General features: G+C 37.5%; 1 pseudogene; it reads left to right on the top strand.

Moving 5' to 3' along the window:
* Positions 1 to 12,493: 12,493 nt before the first annotated feature.
* On the top strand, positions 12,494 to 12,594 carry LOC128116134 (uncharacterized; annotated as a pseudogene).
* The last annotated feature ends 9,643 nt before the right edge of the window (positions 12,595 to 22,237 follow it).

Here is a 22,237-nt window from a genome sequence, read left to right as displayed (position 1 = left end):
AAATGTGAGAACATTTGGGGTTCACAATGAGACCTGCTTCAAAGGGGTCTAGAGTGAGAGAAGAAGGAAAGGAAAGAGTGAGAAAAAAGAAAAAGACTGGAGAAGAGGGTTGCTAAGGACAAGAGAGGAGGACAGAAAAAAGGATACATACAATGTGTGTGTGTGTGTGTGTGTATGTGTGTGTGTGTGTGTGTGTGTGTGAGAGAGAGAGAGAGAGAGAGAGAGAGAGAGAGAGAGAGAGAGAGAGAGAGAGACAGAGAGAGAGACAGAGAGAGAGACAGAGAGAGGAGACTGAATGCAGAAAGGCACAAGATTAGACCCTTAGCATTGGAAATGATTCAGTACCATTTACCTCTCACTATGGATACAGTTAGGAAATGTAAATAGATCACTCAAACAGTAACTCACAAACATAGTTTTCATTTTAACTCATATGTACTGACACAAAATTACAAAAGATTTTTAAGAACTTGTCAGTTTTCAGGTGTTAATAAGGTTATCTGTCATCATAAACTTCAAGAGAAGAGTGTGACCTTGAAGTAGTACTTGATATCAAATAATATAAATGCTGTCCTTGGAGTGTGCTTATATGTATAAGAAGAAATCCATGTGCAGGTGGATGAGTCATGTGATTCCCTGCTCCTCACAGTTTGAGACCCAGCTACTATACTAAGCCAAGCCCCATGGACCCTACATATACACAGCATCACGTTTGAAGAACATATTATAGTAACAGTAATTTCTAAGCAAATTGCATTAGCTAGACATTTCATCATTTTATCGTTCAAATGATCCAAAGGAAGCAGTTACTGGCATGTAGACATGTTGATAGCAGGCCTCATGGATGAGGCATGTTCTTGGCATTCAGTTAGTGACTTTATTATTAAAATAATAACAGGGCTGGTACGGTGCCTGAGTGAGTAAGGTTTTGCCACCAAACCTGATGATCAGAGTATGATCTCCCAGGCCCACAAGGTAGAAGGGAGAAATGGATACTACAGTTGTCCTCCGACTCTACATGCATACTGTGACACACAGGTACATGCTGACACACATAAAGACATGACTAAATGTAATTTTTAAATCCATAATAATTTTACTCCTGTCGTAAGATCAAATACAAAAGCACATGAAAGATAAACAGCTACAAAACTTACTCATGCCGGGTGGTGGTGGCGCACACCTTTAATCCCAGCACTTGGGAGGCAGAGGCAGGCGGATCTCTGTGACTTTGAAGCCAGCCTGGTCTACAGAGTGAGTTCCAGGATAGGCTCCAAAGTTACACAGAGAAACCCTGTCTCAAAAAGAAAAAAAACAAAAAACGAAAAAAAAACCTTGCTCACTTGATCTAACCACAGGGAGAATGACATGGCTTTACTGGGGGCCATTTTGCTGAAATAATGAGCTTGGTGGCTGAAAAGAAACTGATTAGAAGAGGGATTTTTTTTTAAGATGACACAATTTACTGAATTGCATTTGAAGATCGAGTTCTACTTATAGTGGTGAGAAAGTTGTAGAAACTTTCATAAGTGATGCAGGGCTATTGGTAGGTAGGAGAATGAGGAAGGAGTTTGGAGTCGATGGACAATGGCAATCCTGGAAAGAATGCAGAGAAACCTCAGAAAAGTCATCCTAGACCTCGGGTAAGAAGAATAGACAGAATATTTTATGTATGATTGTACGGGATCTTAAGGGTCTTGTGGAGAATTTTTAATGAACCAGTGTCAAACATAGAACAAAATTTTGAAGAACTCTTCAGTAACGAAGTGGATAAAGAATTAGTTACTAATTGCCATTCACCAATAAAAGCTAAGTGCTAACTAAAATCATTTTTCTCAGCATGAAATGAACAAACCATCTCATTGCACTCACTATATCCTAAACTACAATTAAGTCACCTAAAGTGTCATAACTTAATAATGCTTCACAGTACCTATAAATCCCTTTAACTCATGTATTTATTGTAAGGAAATGTCAAGAGTGTTTTGCTCCAACTGTTTGCATGATGTGTGGCTTTTAAACAATAGTATTGAATTTCTAGGAAATAAGCCAGGATTTGTATGTCTAAATTAGTGCCATAAGCACTCTTTTCCAACACTACACACTTATTCTGCTCTGGAAAGTACCTAGAGATAAACCAAACTCTTATTCTCTCCCTCCACCTCTCTCTTCCCCACAGATTTTTGCAAAGAATGATTATGCAGAGGGACCTTGGGTTTCTGAGGAGATAAAGCACCTTTAAAATCTACAACTGGTTGAATTAAAGAGACTAAAAGACTGCAGAATGTTCAGCTCTGAATGGGACATCTATGTCACATCCTATCATCCCAAGTCTCAGGGATCACTGCAGAAGAGGGGGCCTGGAAGATTACAAGACCTGGAAGTAGTGGATGACTACAAGAACATGTTTTCTGCATACAGCACATAGGAACTCAAAGCAGTTGAGAGACAGAATACATAAGACCTGCGTTAGCACAAGCCAGACAAAATCCCACGATGGAGAGCAGAGGTGAGCATGAAGGGCCACCCCTAACTGTGGAGATATTGATGACTGACAGCTGCTGGGAGAGTCCATTTTCCTAAACAATTTATGTCCAGGTAGATCAACCACACTCCAGTGAAAGGCCACAAGTCCAAGAATATATGGATAACACAAACTGGACTATATGTATTTTTAAAAAACAAAACAAACCAGGACCACCGTCAGGTGAACAGAGAAGGGTAAGTTGATTGGAGAGGAGTTAGGGTTTGGAGAGTAGTAAATATGATCAAAATATATTGTATAAAATTCTCAAAGAACAGCTTTTAAAAGCAAAATAAATACCAACAAATGGTGACAAGAGTTTGGGGGAAAGCAAATCCTTACACTCTGTAAAAATGCAAATCAATCAGCTAGTATAGAAATCAACGTGGGGGTTCCTGAGAGAAGTCAAAATATAATTAACATGTGATCCAGTTCTACTATCATGACAACTACGGGAAGGAATGTAAACCAGCATACTATACATACCTACCCATCAGTGTTTTGTTTTTTTTAATCATCCTAGGTGTGATTCAACAGATAAAAGTATAAAGAAATTGTGGGATGCATATCCAGTTGAATTTTGTTCATACAGTAGAGTAGAAAAAATGCATTTTTAAAAATATGGATATAACTGTAAACCATATTAAGTGAAGTAAGCCAGACGTGGGTTGAAAAATATCACAGGTTTTCTTTCATACCATTTGTTGTCCTATATAAAATTATTTTTATATATACAAAAAAAAAGGTCAGATTTCATGGGCCACATTGGATTTGCTGCCTGTTGTAAACACATTAGAGTTTTCTGAGAGCTTCCCTTAGGAGACGGATCTACAGATGTTGGGTACAGCAGCAATTAACTGCTGCAAACTATCCCAGTTCCATGTGTCCCTTTCAAAGAAAAAAAGAATGCTTGTTAAATAGACTCCTCTGGCTTGACTCCTAAGTCCCTAAACTAGTTAAGAGTCCTGTTAACTGATTAGCACAGTTGGGTGCCACTTAACAGCCTAGCCTCTCACTCAGGGCCCACATCCCCTGTTTGACCTTAGGACAATTGCCATCTTCAGTCACATGTTTGATTCTTACAATGAAGGCCTGAGGACACCAGATAAGAGGGAAGGGTTTTCATTTCTGAAAACAAAACGCCCAGGTCAATTTGTCCCAATTGTGTCTGCACAAGCCTTATTATATGGACTGTGATTTCGAGGGGATGAAAGCTGTGAACTCCCAGGTCACTTGTAAACTGATCACTCCCCTGCTTCTCCTCCCCTTGCTTTTAAGTGGTTTGAGGCCGGTAAATTGAAACCTGAAGAAACACAGAGCTCAGATCCCAGGGACCTCCAGAGCAAACCTGGACTTTGGCTGATTTGCTATAGGAAGTAACTGCTTACTTACCCCATAATTAACACCACAGGCTAATCCTTGGAAGATAAAATACAGAAGGTCAGACATAAAATCACCTAGAGAAGAACTCTTACCAAAGTGTTACTTTTTAGTATCTCTCATGGATACATCGCCCTTGAAACAATTGGGCATGATTTCTAAAAATATCTCTCTTCACAGACAGGACGAAGGGCTGGGCAACACGCTACAGAGGGCAACCCCAGCAAACACCCCATTAATTAACGAAGTCACAGCACATGCCGACTCAAAATTGTATTGGGATGTAAAACACACACTTCATTTGATGGCATTAACTTCAACTTGAACTGTATTTTATTATTCAATATAAAAAGCTTCCTGCTTTGGATACAGGTATTTACTTTTTAATCAAAGAAAGTCCAATCTCTCTTCAGTATTTGAAAATTTCATGCATACATAATATATTTTGTTCAAATCTACTCCCCATTTCCTATCCTCCTGTTCCTCCCCCATTCCTCCACAGCTTTCCAATCAACTTCATGAGCTCTTTTTAAAAACTGATTCCTCTTAGTGCTGCCTGTATATACATGGGTGTAGAACCATCTACTGGAACATGATTAGCCTCTCAGAGACCATATCTGAGAAGAAAACTGGGTCACTCTCCTCCGGAAGCCATTAACTGCCAATGGCTCCTTTGCATGGTAGGACTTCATGCACATCTCTTCAATCCACAATGACATTTTGGCTGCCTGGATGTTGTACAGTTCTTGTACACACAGTCAGAGCTGCTGTGAATTTGTATGTGCAATAGCCTTGTCTTGTCCACCAAATGCCATTTTGCTGTGGGCATCCCTTACCCCCATTTCTTATACTCATTCTGCCTCCTCTTTTAAGATGATCCCTAAGCCTTGAGGAGAGGGTTGTGCTATAGATATCACAATTAGAGCTGAGAATCCCACATTTTCTTAGTCTCTGTACAATGAACAGTTGTCGGTCTCTGTATTGGCTACCATCTACTGCAAAAAGAAGGTTGTTCAATAAAGAGTTGAAAGAGGCATTTTTCTACAAGAATAAAGAACTTGGAAGATGATTTAACACCATGTTGATTTAGCAGAATAATAGTACTGGTTTCTCCCTTAGGGTCTATGACCTAGGCAGTCACCCAGATTTCAAATTGTACTACAAAGCTGTAATAATAAAAACAGTATTATACTGGTATAAAAGCAGACATACTGATCAATAGAACAGAATTGAGGACATACATAAGTACACTCACAAGCCTACACTCATACAGCCATCTAGGTTTTGACAGGAAAGCCAAAAATAAACATTGGAGAAGAGACAGCATCTTTAAACAAAGAGTGCTGATCAAACTAGATAGCAACATGAAGAAAAAATGAAATTAGATCCTTATCAGTCATCCTGCACAAAATTCAACTTCAACAGGATCAAAGACTTCAACATGTCAACGGATACCCTGAACCTGTTAGGGAAGAAGTAGGAATTACACTTCAACTTATGGGCACAGGAAAGGAACTTTCTGAACAGGACTCTAGTAGAGTAGGCAGTAAGACTGACAGTTGATAAAAGGGAGCTCAGGAAACTTAAAAGCTTCTGTGCAGAACAGGAATTCATCCAAGTAAAAAGGCAGCCTACAGAACAGAAGAAACATCTCAAGCATACATCCATCACAGGCTCAGTGGTTAGACAACCCAAAAAACTGAATGCCAAGAAAACAAACAACTCAATCATTTTGGTTCAGTAAGTGTGTAACTAAACACGGAAGTTCTCAGAAAGAAGAGGCACACATAACTGAGAAATATTATTAAAATATTCAACATTATTAGTCACCAGAAAAATGCAAACTAAAACTGCTTTGAGAGTTCATCATATGCCAGTCAGAATAGCTAAGATTTAAAAGAAGAAGAAGAAGAAGAAGAAGAAGAAGAAGAAGAAGAAGAAGAAGAAGAAGAAGAAGAAGAAGAAGAAGAAGAGGAAGAAGAAGAAGAAGAGGAAGAAGAAGAAGAAGAGGAAGAAGAAGAGGAAGAAGAAGATTAAGAGCACTTGCTGCTCTTCCAGAGGACTCAATGCCAGTTCCTAGCACTGACATCAGGAGGCTCACAGCCACCTACAACTCCAGCTCTAAGAGATCTGACACCTCTGGTCTCTACTGGAACCAGCACATAACCACCTGCAGACATGCACAGCTACACATAATTAAGAATAATAAAATTAGTTGACAACAAATGCTGATGTGAGTGGGAGTAAGAACACCTATTCACTGCTGGTGGGAGTGCAGACTTATGAAGGCTTATGGAAATCTGTGTATAAGTTCTTCATAAAGCTAGAAATATATCTACCATATGATCTAACTATACCACCCCTGGGCATGTATCTAAACAAATCTATCTCTTGCTGCAGAGATTCTTGGTTATCCATATTAATTGCTGCTTTATTAACAATGGCCAGGAAATGGAAACAGCCTAGATGTCTAGCAACTGATGAACAGAGATAATGAACATATTATTCATCTGTTAAGTGGATGGACTCAGAAAAAATCATTCTGTGTGAATTCACTCAGACTAAGAAAGACAAATGCTTCATGTTCCCCCTCAAATGAATGTGGATGCTAGATTGAATCTTTAGATATGCATGTTTAAATTAGAGTACCATAGAAGGTAGGAAAATAGGAAGAGTCCATGTAGATAAAACTTCAAGAAAACAGAGAATTCAGTTATTACAGAGAAGAGATGGGGACTAATAAAACAGGAAGGGTTAAATGGATACAGAATAGTAGAGCAGGGTAAAAGAGTAAGTATAAAGGAGATGATAAATCGCCCTGGATACCTTTGGGAACACCATATGGAAATCTACTACTGCGGAAGCTTCCTGAAATACATACAAATATATAGACAAAAGTTTAAGCGGAGTTAATGTATAACTGAGGGATGATGCCTCCCCAGGACACCATTGGTTATCCATGGGAAAGCAAAACAAAACAAAGGGAAAGAAAACAAGAGCAGGTATGGGCTACTTCCTTGAGTTATTGACCAGTGAGGTCCTAAAGACCTCCCTCCTCAAATATTACAGGTAATTGCCATTGCTTATGGTTACCCTCCAGAACTCAGTGGTAGGACCCTCTTGCCAAAGACACCACATACTTGAGTCATAAGAACTGAAGAAATCAAGCTGATACCAACCTAGAAGCTTCAGCTCCAGTGGCGAGCTCATAGTGCTCTAAGGTTCTATGCATTCTATTTGGGAAGAAAATAATCACCAGTCTTACCCAACTTGGAGATCAATGAACTAAAATATGACTGGCTTAGCCTGAAATGCCCACTGGTGCAACAGTGGTACAAGTGTTTTTGGAATAGTCAACCACATTCTGATTGAAGCTCACTGCACAAGATGGAACTCATGTCAAGTACTGTTTAGGAAGTCAAATCCAAACACCCTTTGGAGCTTGCAGTCTTGACCATCTTAGTTGATGTCGCATTCTTTATCACTGTTATTCTCTCAGTCATACTTAACCTATACAAGTGTATACAGCCCTATGAATTTTAGCAAATACTATGAACCTATACAGATTTTTTTTCTCTATCTGGATGCCTTTATATTCTTATTTATGAGGCAAGTAATTCCTTTTATTAAAGACCCACTGATACTTAAAAATCACTTTTGTCCAAGTCCCCCCCTCTGCAGCTCTTGTGAAACCCCCTTCTCTATATTCCCATAGGGAAAATATTAAACAGTTCTGTGCATCTATGGAGATAAGATAATGAGGAATGGATAAAGGGTGAAGAGACAACAACAGAGAATTTTGTTCCTTTGTTTATTTGAATTTTTGCTTTCCAAACAAACTACAGTCAAAGTCTATGTTCATTCCTTTTAGTGTATAAAAGCCAATATAGGTGGAAGGCTGAAAATTCTGATCAAGTAAATGAAGATAATTTGGGTTCAATATATCTCCAATGAAATCACTCATCATTTACTTGTCCAGCATCATGTAAAAACATTTTACCCAGCTGAGTGGTGGTGGTACACGCCTTTAATCCCAGCACTCGGGAGGCAGAGCCTGGTAGATCTCTGTGAGTTTGAGGCTAGCCTGGAATACAGAGTTCCAGGAAAGGTGCAAAGCTACACAGAGAAACCCTGTCTCAAAAAACCAAAAAAAAAATTTACCCAGAAATCAGAAGTATATATAATTCAACTCTAGCTCTGAAATGGCACAGGGGAAGCTCTTCTCATACTCCTTTACATGGTCTCATTTATAAAGTATTGAAGACAGACAAACAATGAAGATATAGGTTTTTTTTACAAGATATTATGATCCTATAAATTATCCAGATATCCTGAATAGATACTGTATGGACAAAAAAACTCTACATCCTGGAAGTATAGAGAATAAACCTCATTATCTAAAATATCTTAATCCAAGTGCTAATAAGAAACAACAACAACAACAAAAAAGAATGGTCCCTATGGGAGCATCATTGTGGACAGGGCCAACTTCATCATTTCCAGACACAAACTGTACCTTTAACTCAATTTTCTTCAAGGTCTTTTCCATGGATGATAGGGGAGTCCAGTTGTGACTGCTCAGACCACATTCACCAAAATCATTAGGGAGTCTCTTATATGTGGTGACAATCTCAGATTATCCTCATACATAAGAGATCAGTCCCTTTAACCTGGCATTTCTTCTTTGGAGTATTTGGTGATGATCACCAACATCTGATACAGGCTAATTCCTACAAAATTTTCATAACAGAATATGTAAGTGCAGTTGCAATGAATTAGTAAAGAAACTCGCTAAAGTTAAAATGACCTAGAGGAACACTTTTAAAAATAAACACTTTCAAAGAATTAAACAAAAGAGACTCAGATAATCCTATGTGAAGATGCATGATGAAGTGACAGTCCTTTTTGTCTACAGTCCTTTTGTCTACAGCTCTTTTCATTGGTAGACAGGTGGATTTATTTGCACTGATTACCAAACAGCATCAGAATTTCAGATGTATGTTCTGAATGATGAGAAATGATAGTTACAATATGAAAGGTGCCAAAAGCCTCTTGTTTTTGCTAAATATAGGTTTAGTGAAGCCAAATTGTGTAAGGGATATTTATTTAATTCCTATATTTAAATAAAACTGCCATCTAAATTTTTTAATCTTAAAATATCTCTAGCAATTCTATAAATGGTAACAGACATGGAAAGTGCAAAATGACAAAAAAAAAATGTTTTAATTCATTAGCGATGACTTTATGCAGTTTCACCACTTAGGAGTTATCGAGACATCTGTAACTTGTGAAAATGATTTTCGTAATTTATTACAAAATATTCTGTGTTTTCTCTTTACTTTAAAAAAAAAACATTTATTTTCAACCCGGGAAAATCGTGGCACTACAGATGATATTGGCCAAGTTTTATTTAACTTACACTGCAACTTTTCTAAGGTCTGTAATTCAATAGATATGAATCTAGGAATGAAAGATACAGGAATATACCCAATTTAGTTATCAAGCAGGCAGCAATATAAAGAATGAAAAAACACACAAACAGTTGGAGGAGGAGGAAAATGGGGAGGGAAGAAAATAAAGAACCCAGTGAGTGTGTGTTAGGGGAAGGAAGCATCAGAGGACTATATGCCAGGGAATTTCAGGATGAAAACATAGAAGGTATCTAAGATGAAAGTTTATGTAGAGACCTGAACTGCCATAGTGCTCTATACTCATACCTACTACATGGGGCTCTAGATATGGCATCTCACTGTCTCCTGGCTGTGTTTAACCTTGAGGTCATGTCATTCTTCATAAGCAAGATAAAGTAGATGTCAAATGAATACTGTGCAGAGGATTAACAAATAGCATTTATATGTGGTAATACCATCACTATCTCAGTGATATCTTTAGCTCATTTCCAAGTTCACATCCTCACTTGGCAATCCTCAAGAAACTGCAAACTCAATGCCAGGCAACTGAGCCTACCTCCATACTTGCTGCTTCTTCTAGAACTCTGTGCTTCAATTCTGGAAGGTGTGTATGCCTTGGCTTCAAAGACAGAGATCTAGATATCATCCCAGGCATTACTGCTGACTCACTCTAGCATCCCATCAATATCTATTGTTAGTTATTTATAAATCCATGAATTGCTATCTCTGGAATCAAATTCTTACTAATCCTGATCATCTGGTTTTCATGAACAGGTTTCCAACTTCTATCGATTCCAGCATCACTTCAGTATCATCTACCTGCTCCATCACTCCTATATAGCTTCCTGAAGTGAAGACCTAACATAACTATACCTCATTGCTTAATTTCCTCTAAAATAAGTCAAGCTTATTAGAATAAACTAATCATTCTCTTTGATCAAAATTTACCAAGTCTCCTAAAAAGAGTATTTTTCTCTTCACTGTCCATGTAGGTCTTAATGCATTTTTGCATTGATAGATTTCTTCACTGGGCACACTCTGTTGTGATTCTATATTCCTGTGTCAATGCCTTCACAGAAACATGAGATCCATGTAAACATAGCTTTTATGGGTAGAATTCCCTGAATTCTTTACTTTTGTTGTTCTTTTAAGTAATCAGTAAATACTTGCTAAGCAAATTCAATGAACAAAATAATCTAAGAGTATATAGAAACAAAAGTTAGCTACTATAAATAAATGCTTATATTTGTGGCTATGCCAATAGCTATGTGTTAATATTTTAAAAAGTCTACACAAAATCCAGCTCCATTCCTTAGATCAAATTTCTAGTATTCAAAAATGTTCTATCTTTTGAATCATTTAAAAGTGTTTAGTACACATAAATCTTTGAAGTCATCACTTCTCTTTGTGTTTCTGGGCATGTATAATAACCGAAGATAATATGAAAATAATTGAAACAGTAAACTAAGTGTTTTGAAGTGCATTGATTGCTTCAGTCAAGAATTAAACAAGGGGGAAATAAAATTCTAACCATTTTTCTGTGGAATATAACTTGTTCTATGCCAGAAGGTTCAAGATATCATTTCCCATTTCCTGTAAAATCTCTATCTTGCTTTACTATAAGAAAGTCGAAACTCATCTTACTAGGTAGTATCTTTTACTTGCTCTATCACAAACCTTTCTTCTTAAATTCATTGCTATAATCTAGGTGCTGACTCTCTCAAAGTTGAAAGGCTTGGTCTCCAGTTTGGAGATATTCAGAGGTGTTAGAAGCTGTAGAAATTGGAGCCGAGTAGAGGTATTAGTGTCACTGAGAGATATACCTCCCAAAGGTAGAGTGGGATCCTAATATCTTTGTCTTTCTCCTTTGTTTCGAGGCCAGAAAACAACTCTGTTTTGTGCTTCCTGCCATTATCATCCATCAGAACTCACAGCAGAAATTTAAAGACAATGGGCATGCTAATGCTTGGACTAGAGGCTCCAAACCCATGTACTAGATTATAGACTTACTCTTGATAAGTTAATTATCTCAGGATTTTCATTATACTGACAAAAATCTCAGAACAAAGTTGACTGAAATTTGTAAACCCATGCTACACTGTATGATGGCAAGCTTTAATACAAATGTATTTGATGCAATATTATGAATTTGTTAGGTAAAGACTATCTTCCTTGATACTTAGGGATATTTTTAAAATATGAAATATTTTAGACAAATAAAGCTAAGTACATTAATGCACTATAACACTTGAGATCATTTTCATATTAATAACCATAATGGGTAGATACAGGTATAGTTCAGTTGTACAGTATTTATCAAACATGCACAAGTCCCTGGGTTTGATTTCCAGAATGACATAAAAAGAAAAGAAATAAAACTATGAAGTGAATGAAGTTTGTAGTTCTTCTACACTTAAACATTTACTAAAATTTAATTTAGACAATGCTAGTCTCTCTGCAGAGAACAGGTATATGGTTATAAAATTGAAATGAACATATACAGACAATCACTCCTTGATAATCACTAAATCCTTCCACTCTGTGGTCATTCCTGGGTCAAGGGCTGAAACAGATTCAATACAAGCTAAGAGACAACTTCCACTTTCAGTGATCAAGATTGGCCTTGATACAAATAGTGTATCACCTAAGAATGTCAAGCACTACCCAGACCAGATACATGGGTGTATCACTGGTGCTCCAATAAGTGGAATGCCTTGTTAGTTTTGATGGTCTAAGCATTTCCAGAACAAATGTAAATGACAAATTTGGCTACTCTGGCCCAAAAGACAGAATATAAATAAAGATAATGATGCATGTGCAATGCAGATAAATGAATCAGCCTATATGGATTAAAGATGCTATAAACTATGTAACATTACAGATTGGGAAAATAATATTCAGGCCAAATTCTAAATGGCTTTTTTCCCTTTGTACACAGAGGTCACTTTTATCAAATTGATTTAACTTTTCATAATAGCACTGTGATGATTTCTCAATACAGAGTAACATGTTCCCTAGACTTGTTATTCCAGGAAACTACAATAATTTTTCTGGCAAAAAGAAGAAAATTAAAATACATAATCATCATCTCCAGAAATTGCCCTAACATCATGTATGAAATAGAAAAACATTTACTCATGAGTCCATTAAATTTCACAAGGAATCCTGAATGTACAGTGCTCTCTTCAGGGAACACAGGGTAAAAGTGTATTGATACAGAGACTGGCATATTCCCAGCATAAGGATGGCACGTAAGTTACTGGCACATTTCATATTTAAGTATTATAGTCTTGCTTAAAAGAAAAGAAAATGAATGGATTTAAATGTAATTTTCACCATCACTGTTCCCCCAACATCCTGGAGGTTCTAGATAACCCCAGCTTCTGCTGAAGCTAAGATTTCACTCCAAAAAGCAGCATGTTGGAATTTTTATTCTCTCAGCTCTGGGTAACAGAAACGCTATGCCAGTCCAGCAGACTAAGAGTGATATATCCCAATTGCCCTGTCTCATTGACTTCACTGGATAGAGTCTACCCCAGGAAGATCTATTCCAAAAGGCTTTCATATGTTCACTACTGTCCACTCCTCTTCCCACAGTCCCACCTATAGATCTGGATTACTTCTGGGGCTCCTTACGACGGACAATCCATGATTAGATATTTGTCTCCTTCCCTTCACGATCTGCTTCCTTTCTAGAAAGAATCAACTGTGTGTAGAGGCATGTCCAGACACAACATAATGAAAACGGTTGAAAGTAAAAACAATTGAAAACAGCAAGGGAAATATGGCTTATAGGACACAAGGGAACCATGGTAAAATTAGCAACTGACATTTCCTTAGACACTTTCTAGCCAGAAGACAACAGGATGGCATATGAAAATTCCAGTATCAACTAGGAACATTACATCCAGAAAAAACAAATTGAAAAATTACGGCAATCTAAAAACACCCTAGGTAAAGAAAGTTGAAATTGTTTATTATGACTCACAGGACTTTCATACATGAACTAATACAAGAAAGACCTTCAGGTTCAAAGCAAAATGATAAAATGATATTCACACAAGAAAAGCATATAAACCTGGATATACTGACTGTGTCTAAAATTATATAAAACATTATAACTGAATGTTTCTTTTTCTTTCTTCTCTTAACTTATTGAAAATGCAATTTCACAAAGCAATCTGTGAATAATTATATTGCTACGGCCATATTATACAGCCATCTCACTGCTCATAATAACAAGTCCTGGAGTAAGGGAAATGACCTTAGAAAGGTTAATAAGACAGTCATTATAACAAACACTATAAATATATATACACTTATGCTCTTTCTTTAGTCAGCTTATTTAAAAAATTTAATACTTTATACAATGGCCACTACAAGAATGCATCTTTGAACCTGCAATATATACATAAGAATAGATTCATGAAAGAGAATCTGATAATATACATTTTATGTCTGAGAATAACCAGTAAGAAAATAACTCAAGAAGCCAGATGTAGGGTATGTGACTTTAATTCCAGTATCTGGGAGGCAGAAGCAGGTGGATCTCTGAGTTCAAAGCCAGCTTGGTGTACACAGCAAATTCTAGGACAGCCAGGGCTATTTAGAAAGACCTTGTCTCAAAAAAGAAAGAAAGAAAGAAAGAAAGAAAGAAAGAAAGAAAGAAAGAAAGAAAGAAAGAAAGAAAGAAAAGAAGGAAGGAAGGAAGACTGAAGAAAGTAATTAAAATTATTATATAAATCAAATTTTTTATACTAAAGTGATTAGTTACAAAAAATGAAAGAGTGAGCATAGAACAATAAAGACATTGCTGATATAGAAAGAAAATCAATTGGCATATTTAAAAATCATCCATATGAGCAATTTAGGCTCCTACCTCAAACCACACAAAATATTTCAAACTGTACTATAGACCACACTATCAAACTGCTAATTACTATACATATTTATATATAAGAGCAATAACATGGAATAAGACAGTTTTATTTCAATAGCTTCTGAGAGATATAACTGTTGTTGAAGATTTATTATTCTAATCCCTTCATGGTTCTATAGAAGCAAATTATCTTTGTGTGTCTCTCTTTCTGTGCCTTTACACAGAGAGAGAGAGAGAGAGAGACAGAGACAGAGACAGAGACAGAGAGACAGAGAGAGACAGAGACAGAGAGACAGACAGACAGACACAGAGAGAGAGAGATCCTAAGACATACCCTCCTGTGTTCACTCTCATGTGTCAGTCCTTTCTGTATTGAGGTTCTCCATTCTTAAGACAAAGCATAAAGCAATATTAGATGCATAAAACATGAAACTCAGTACTTGACAAGAAACTCCTTAGCCATCAACAGTGTCCTTTTAATTCTCACACTGAGAATTAAATTCTCAAGTGTGTCCGAGCAGAGGGAGGCAACGCAGTGGCAACGGCTTCTGCCACTCATCTTAGCATCGCTCCATTCTCTCCCACACTACCTTCAACCTACCGAGTTAACAGGAGTGAGGCTAGAAATGTAAACACCACTCTAACAGCATGTCAGCTCCAGGCAGAAAGACAATAAGCATGCTAGCCTGTTGTATTCTGGAGGTGGTAGGCACCAGCCCCACTGGAGTCTCCTAGGTCTCTATGCTGCCACTAGTGTGATGTTGTTGATGAATAAAAATGAACATATGCATTCCATGAACATTCTAAGTAAAAAAGATACCCTTATGAATTCTGCAGGGGATTCATATTTACATGGAACCAGCATTCCCACAAAATTCAAAAAGCCCCAGAGTAATCATATATTATGTCAAAAAAGTCGTAATGTTCAATGCCCTTCTTTTTTATATTATTATTTCATTGTCTAATAGAATTCAATAATTAAAGTTTCTATTATAGATGTATGCATGCATTTTCATGAACAAATTTACGCATATATATTACTTTTAAATATCCATTTAGAAAGTATTCATATTAAGAAGAGTGCAGAAATATGGTGACATGTAAGTATAATTGCTCCAGGTGAGACTTTTTGGATCCCAGGTATTTGTAAATATGTATTTCTATGTTTATTTTATATCTATTTATGTGTGCTTGCCATGCATTAGGTATCCACAGGCACAGCAAATAAGCAAAATTCACACACTCATAAAGCTTGCATTCCACTGGAGGAATATTAAGTAGGAAAAGGAGGTTGCAGTATGTGCTATGTTGAGAAATAAAACATGATAGCATGATTTAGTAGGCATCAATTTAGCCCTACCCACTCAAGAAAGACTCTCTAAAAAGGTGGCAGTTAGATTGGGACTGAAGATCTGAGTGATGGGAAAACACCCAAAGAGGCATCCTTCCAGACTGAAAAACAGTACTGCAAATATGTGCAGACAGGAAATAGTTAGAGCCTTGAAGCATCTATCCCAGGACCAAGAAGACGACCAGTGCAGCAGAGGCAGAGGGAATGAGGAGGAGAGTGAAGGAGATGAGGTCAGCCAAGTTAAGCAGCTTGGATTTTAGCTGCATTTTAATACATTATTGCTGACACTGTAGTCTGAGAATTGAGATTTTGGTGGATTTTAATCAATGTCTAACATTAACTTACTATATGACTCAGGAAAACTTATATCCTTTCTCTTGGCCTCAAAGCGACCTCAACTATGAAACAAAGAGATTATGGTAGAAAGTCGATGATCTATGAATTCCTTTTGAGTGCTAACATGCTATGATTCTAATCTTTGCCCTCAAAGATGAAGCTGAACACTCCCTTTACTTAAAAGTCCTTTCTTCCAAGACATATTTGCTGTGGTTTCTCTTATTATTTTTTCCTGTCTTCGATACTTTTCCAGTTTTTTCTAAGTTCCTGGATAAAGCCTTTTCTCTTTTCTAATCTATCACTGTGCTTTAAAAAAAATATAAGAAAAAGAGTAAAAATAGAAGTTATTAACTACCACTCAACTGTCTCAGAAACCTTGGTTTCTAATTTCCTAGTATTTGTTAGAAAATAACATACACTTGTTTTTCTTTGTAAAAAAGGTGCTTGAACATCTAACTGATGGAAGTCTGATCACATTTTACAGATTACCAGTTGGCAATACAATCAATCAATGTACGGATTCCCAACACCAAAGATCCACTGTGACCAAAGATTAGTTTTCTCTCGCCATAAATAATTTAGAAAGCCTACTAAATAAACACTTCAGTAGACTCATAAGGTTGCTAAATAAACAAGCAGTACACACACAAGATAAACCTTTTAATGGAACGGCTAAGAGATTGGACTTTTAAAGAATATTTACCTTGGAACCAAGATAAAACCCAAGACTGAGTTTAAAGAGACAAATGGAACACAGAATGCACCCTGTCTTCTGTAAACCAAGAAGGCAAGAGCACTACCCATGATCTGCGGTATGTTGGGCTTCAGGGATCCACTTCTAGCAAAGAAAAAGAAAATCGCTCTCACTTTTGAACAATATAGAGATTTGTGAATTTGCTGTTATATGATTGTTTTGTGTTTGAGGGGCCAAAAATGCACCACTTGGGAAACAATCCTAAATTTTTTTTTATGGAAAATCATGTCTGACACACAGAAATCCTATTTGTGAGAAAAGTGTATCTTACAAAGTGACTGTGAGCTAAGGTAAACAAACACTAAAGTTGCTAACAACGTGAGTCATTTGCAAAGCATGCTATAACTACAACCAAGAATTGTGCTTGATGACTTGGTTTTGACACCGCTCCTTTGGAAATCAGCAAAGTAAACTTGGAGAAGCGCCTCAGCTTCTTTGAATGTCACCTTCAACTGCCAAAGATGGTAGTTAGATTAAATGTTCTCAAATTGTAATTCAATGCTGAAATGCTGAGAGAATATTTTAATGCTACATATTCCATTTGCATGCTTCCATGCTAAGTGCTTGAACAGTTCAACAATTTGATTTAAAAAAAAAAAAACTGAATCCGTGAAACAGCATTAGCATTTTGCTAACCAGAAAAGGCCATGATTTATCTCAGTAATACAGTAGACGTGGCCTTCAAGTTGTAACAAAATTCTGGCTGCCCTTCCAAGTTAACCATCAGGGAAAGAATGTATCACCTTTCTTGGCCATAATGTCTTCACTTGTGACATAGATAATAAGACTATTTTCATAGCAACTGTAGGTAGTGTAGAACTCAGATCATGGAAGAAGTCACATTTCAAAATCTAATTCTGCCAGCTAAGGAGTCTGTAGCTTGAATAAAATATGTTTAACTTCTAAAGGCCTCAGTATTTTCATATGGAAAATGAAGGTAACAGGGCAAGTGAGTTGAAATAGTTCTTATCAGGATAGAGTAAAAAATGTATTACAGCATTTAGAATGAGACTTAGCATCAGAAAATGTTAGTGTTTATTTGTCATGTTTGATTGGAAAGAGTAGCAGGTGTGAGCATGTAATGTGAAAATCCGAGCATGAGGCAGAGAAAACTCATCATACTTCGAAGGCTAAGGAAATAGAATCCTGTGGATCGGATTATGAAGAAAGACTGGGGGATGAAACAATGGCCTGATGAGATTGTAGTAGTAACAACGGGTAAGAGGAAAGTGTAACAAATTGGAAGACAGGATAATTAAAACCATAAGATACAAGAGAAACATAAATTCGATTTTCACAGAAATATGGCAAAATAGTGACATGAAAGAAAATTGTTTAAGTCCTAAAATCATACAGAAAGAAGAGAACAGAGGGAGACAACAAAACGTTGGGTACCCTCTGTTTACTACTGATGGAGTCCAAAAACTTCAACTCGCCATCTCTTGTCACCAAACAAAACTTCCAATATTAGTATTGGGTTACATCTAATTGAGTTGTTGGCCAAAGGGGTCCCATGGGAATCCCCAAATAACCAGACTGTTGCCAAGGCTGAAAGTTGCTCTCCATAAACTGATCATAAGGCCCCATTGCTGAAGACAGCACCTACATAACTACTTTAATACAGAGAGGTCAAGCTCGTGTCTTTACCAAGCTTCCACCCCACATGCTAGCATCTTTGGTACAGGAAAGTACTCAGCATGTTACTAAAGGAGAAATGAAAACACCAACCAAGCCACAAACCCTCTGATTTATAATGGTATACATGCCTGCAAGATATGCTAGGGCAATGGTGGCACAAAGCTTATGGGAATAACCAACCCCTATCTGACTTGACTTAAGCTCAATACACGAGATGGAACCCATACCCAACACTGCTTAGGTAACCAAGAACCTAAGACTAGACAGACAGCCCAGGGACCCAGGGTAAAACGAAATACTACTGTTCTAAAATCCAAACAAAAAAGTAACAATAAAATGATTCCTAATGACATTCTTCTGTGTTATATTTATAGATCAATGCCTTGCTCAGCTATCAGCAGAGAAGCTTCCTCCTGCAGCAGATGGGAACAAATATAGAGACTCACAGTCAGACATTATGCAGAGAATGAGCGGCCTTGCAACAATCAGCCCTAAATGGGAAGTCTCCACCAAATTTCCTCCTCTCAGAGCTCAGAGAACTCCATGAAAGAGGATGCAGAAAGAGTGTTAAGAGCCAAAGCTGATGGAGGATACCAAGAAAACAAGGCCCTCTAAATTAACATGATAGACTTACACATAAACTCAGAGAGGCAGCGTGCAGAGAGCCTGCATGGGTCTGCACCAGATGGGGTCCTAGAACTGAAAAAAGGGGACACACGCTCTTCATTCCTAATCCAGAAGCAATCTGCAGCTGAGAACCACTCTCAACTGAAATTTAGTTTCTTTGAAGGGAGCTGACTGGGAAACAAACAACCCTTAAGGGTAGTTACATGCCCAGTAGTAGATTAGCAGCAGGAAAAGAACTCAAAGACAGTTTTGTAGGGTCCTTGTCTCATAATGTCATGTCAGGAATTTCCCACTTTTATTTTATCATTTTTTAATTTTTATTTTATTTATATATTTTTAACTTTTTTATCCTACAAGTTCTTTGTGTATAAAATATAGCTTCCAGTTTAGTGTTCTTATGGGATTCCTGAGTTTGTAAATGAGTGGGTCTCTGCTTCTTGTGCCTGCTCTTGGACTCTTTTCCTTCTATTTCTTTTTTCCCAATTCAGATGTGTTGTTTTAAGTTTTATCTTATTATATTATCTCCTAGAAGTCTGTTTGTTTTCAAAGACACAAAGTAGGTGGATCCAGATGGGATAGGAGGTGGGGAGAAATAAATAAATAGGAGAAAAGAAAAGATTCAAAGTAATATGTTGCAAATTTAAAAATAAAAGAAAAGAAGTTCTCAAAGTCAAATATGTTTTGAAGAGATAGGAACAACAGCTGCCTAGTCCTAGTAGTCAGACATGGAGTTACAGCCCTGAGGTCCCTCCATGACCAGCCCATCGAAACTATCCATCTAAAAACTGACATGTGGCCATTCCCTCCACAGTGCTTAGTGTTTTACTGCAGCCATTAGAACATCACTGCCAAAAATGATCTGAGGTTAACCATTAAAAGTCCGACTTTACCAGTAAAAACAGGGACTTGAATATAACCAAAGAAAGAAAGGTACCAGGAACTAGAAGAGATACAATCAAAAAGTCAACTGAAATGTTATTAATGGAAGAGATTTGTAAAATAAGGACTGGATGCTCTCTGCCCAAAACAACACTCTGATCATTTGGAAAAAGGTCTTAGAAATAAGCATGCAAACAGAAATGAAAACTGCACGAGAAAAGATAAAATGGGGGAAATTTCCCAAAAGACGTAATGTCTAGACAACAGAACCATAAGAAAACAGTCTAGATTGTTTAACATCCAAATAGAAATTTCAGAAAGAAAGCATCGATGAAAATGGAGGAAGTCACCAGAGAAAGAGGCTGGAGAGATGTCTCAGTGACTGAGAGCACAGGATGCTCTTCCAGAGACCCAGATTGAATTCCCAGCACCCAGCTGGCAGCTCTCAAGTTCCAGGTGATCCAGTGCCTTCTTCTGGACTCCACGAGCACCAGCCATGAATGTCGTGCATGCACAGAGATGTAAACAAAATGCCCATACCCTTAAAATAATTAAAAAATAATGTCCCGAATTAAGTAAGTTATCACACACCTGGCATACTGAATGAAACAGATTTCACAGAAAAAATAATCTTGAGGATTCTCACAGTATCATATGCACTTACAGGGGGAGACTGAAAGCATTGGGATCCAAACAGACTCTCAATTTCACAATGATGGAACTAAGAGCTAGAAGGTAACAACCTCCACAATTGTGGAGAAACTAAGTTAGTCCCTAAAATTCTACAGTCTACCAAGCTTTCCAAAAAAAAAAAAGGGTAGCACTAAAATAAAGACATATTTAGGTACACTGTAGTCTAAAGGAAATGTCATTTCCTGTGATGTTTTCTTATAAATCTCCCACAAGATGGGTGCCACCAAAACAAAAAAGAGGCAGTCATAGCTAAAAGGAAGGAAACACAGGAATGAGAAGAAAGCCCTTGACATAAGGAAGTATCTCCCAAGGATGAGCTCTACATCAGCCCAGGAGACGATAGAATCCATTAAGAGAAACTGTTGAGAATCAGGATATCATCCCTTCTAGGCGAAGATACTTGAAGCATGTTGGAAGAGTTAGATAATTGGTGAAGAATTTGGGCTGAATTAGTGATAAGTACACAAAGAACTCAACAGAAAAACAAAAGAAATGTTTAGAAAAATGTCTTCAGAAAAGGGAATGCAACTTAATATACTGTTTCTGAATTACCTATTCTTAATGTAGGAAATATTGAATGTTTATATATAGGTAGGCTTATGATAACTATATAGGCAGGGGAGAAACAAGAACCGTGTGTGTGTGTGTGTGTGTGTGTGTGTGTGTGTGTAGGCATGTGTATGAAGTCAGAACATAATGCCTAAACCGAAACATCTGTAAGTAGCACTATATTTAGCAATTCTTCCCAAGTAGGTTCAAGACATGGCACACATGCATAAATATTTATGAGGCACACCGGAATAAATGGAAAAGTCTGATTGAGATTGGAGGCCGCCAGACAGAGGCTCATGCCACCCCAGGTTCCACCTGACCACCCTGAGGGCAGAAAGGATCAATATCTCCCCACACCTGCAATCTATTTTCTACTTACTGATTGAGAAGCTCTGACTTAGAGATGAGAGATAGGTACCAAAAGAACAACGGAGAAGAACTGTTTTCTGTTGTTCGCATGTTAAATGGTCTTATAATAAAAAAAAAAAAAATCCCAGAGCCAGATATTGGGGTGAAAGCTGAAAGATCAGAGAAGCGGAGCAAGCCACAGCCAACCTCACCTCGCCAACTCCTCAGCCGATCCTGTTTCCACGAATCCTCAGACTGAAAGCCTCTGAGTCCTCACCTGAAAGGGCCTCAGCTGAACTACCTTAGTTCCTGTTTCCTCACGCCTTATATAGCTTTCTCCGCCCTGTCGTCACTTCCTGGGATTAAGGGCAGGTGTTCTTCCCAGTACTGGGATGAAAGGTGTGTGCTAACACAGCCTGGATCTGTTTCCAGTGTGGCCTTGAACTCACAGAAATCCAGATGGATCTCTGCCTCCTGACTGATAGGATTAAGGGTGTGTGTCACCGCTGTCTAGCCTTGTCCTCTGATTCTCAGGCAAGCTTTATTGGGTTACACAATATATCACCACAGGTTTCCTCTCAGGAGTAGGGACAAGACACAGGGGAGAGAATTCTGCTTTGTTTCATAGGAAGTCATGTAGTGCCACTGACTCTTCCAACTCTTTGCCCACATCACTTTAGCTATAAGAAAAAAAAATAAATAGAAACATTATTTTAGGAAAGTAAAGATTGAACTGGGAATGGTGGCCAACATCGGGCATTTTTAGTAATAAGTATACATTCATCTCCTGTTTGATTTCCTTAACAATTAGAAATTAAGCAGTGGTTATTGCTACACACACATCTTTGATATGAAGAAGTATAGA

This window comes from Peromyscus californicus, unplaced genomic scaffold (assembly GCF_007827085.1).
Source record: "Peromyscus californicus insignis strain IS unplaced genomic scaffold, ASM782708v3 Scaffold_1__1_contigs__length_55948999, whole genome shotgun sequence".
NCBI classification, from domain to species: Eukaryota; Metazoa; Chordata; class Mammalia; order Rodentia; family Cricetidae; genus Peromyscus; species Peromyscus californicus.
The sequence above is the reverse complement of the archived record's forward strand: the minus strand, read 5'-3'. Positions and strand labels throughout refer to the sequence as shown.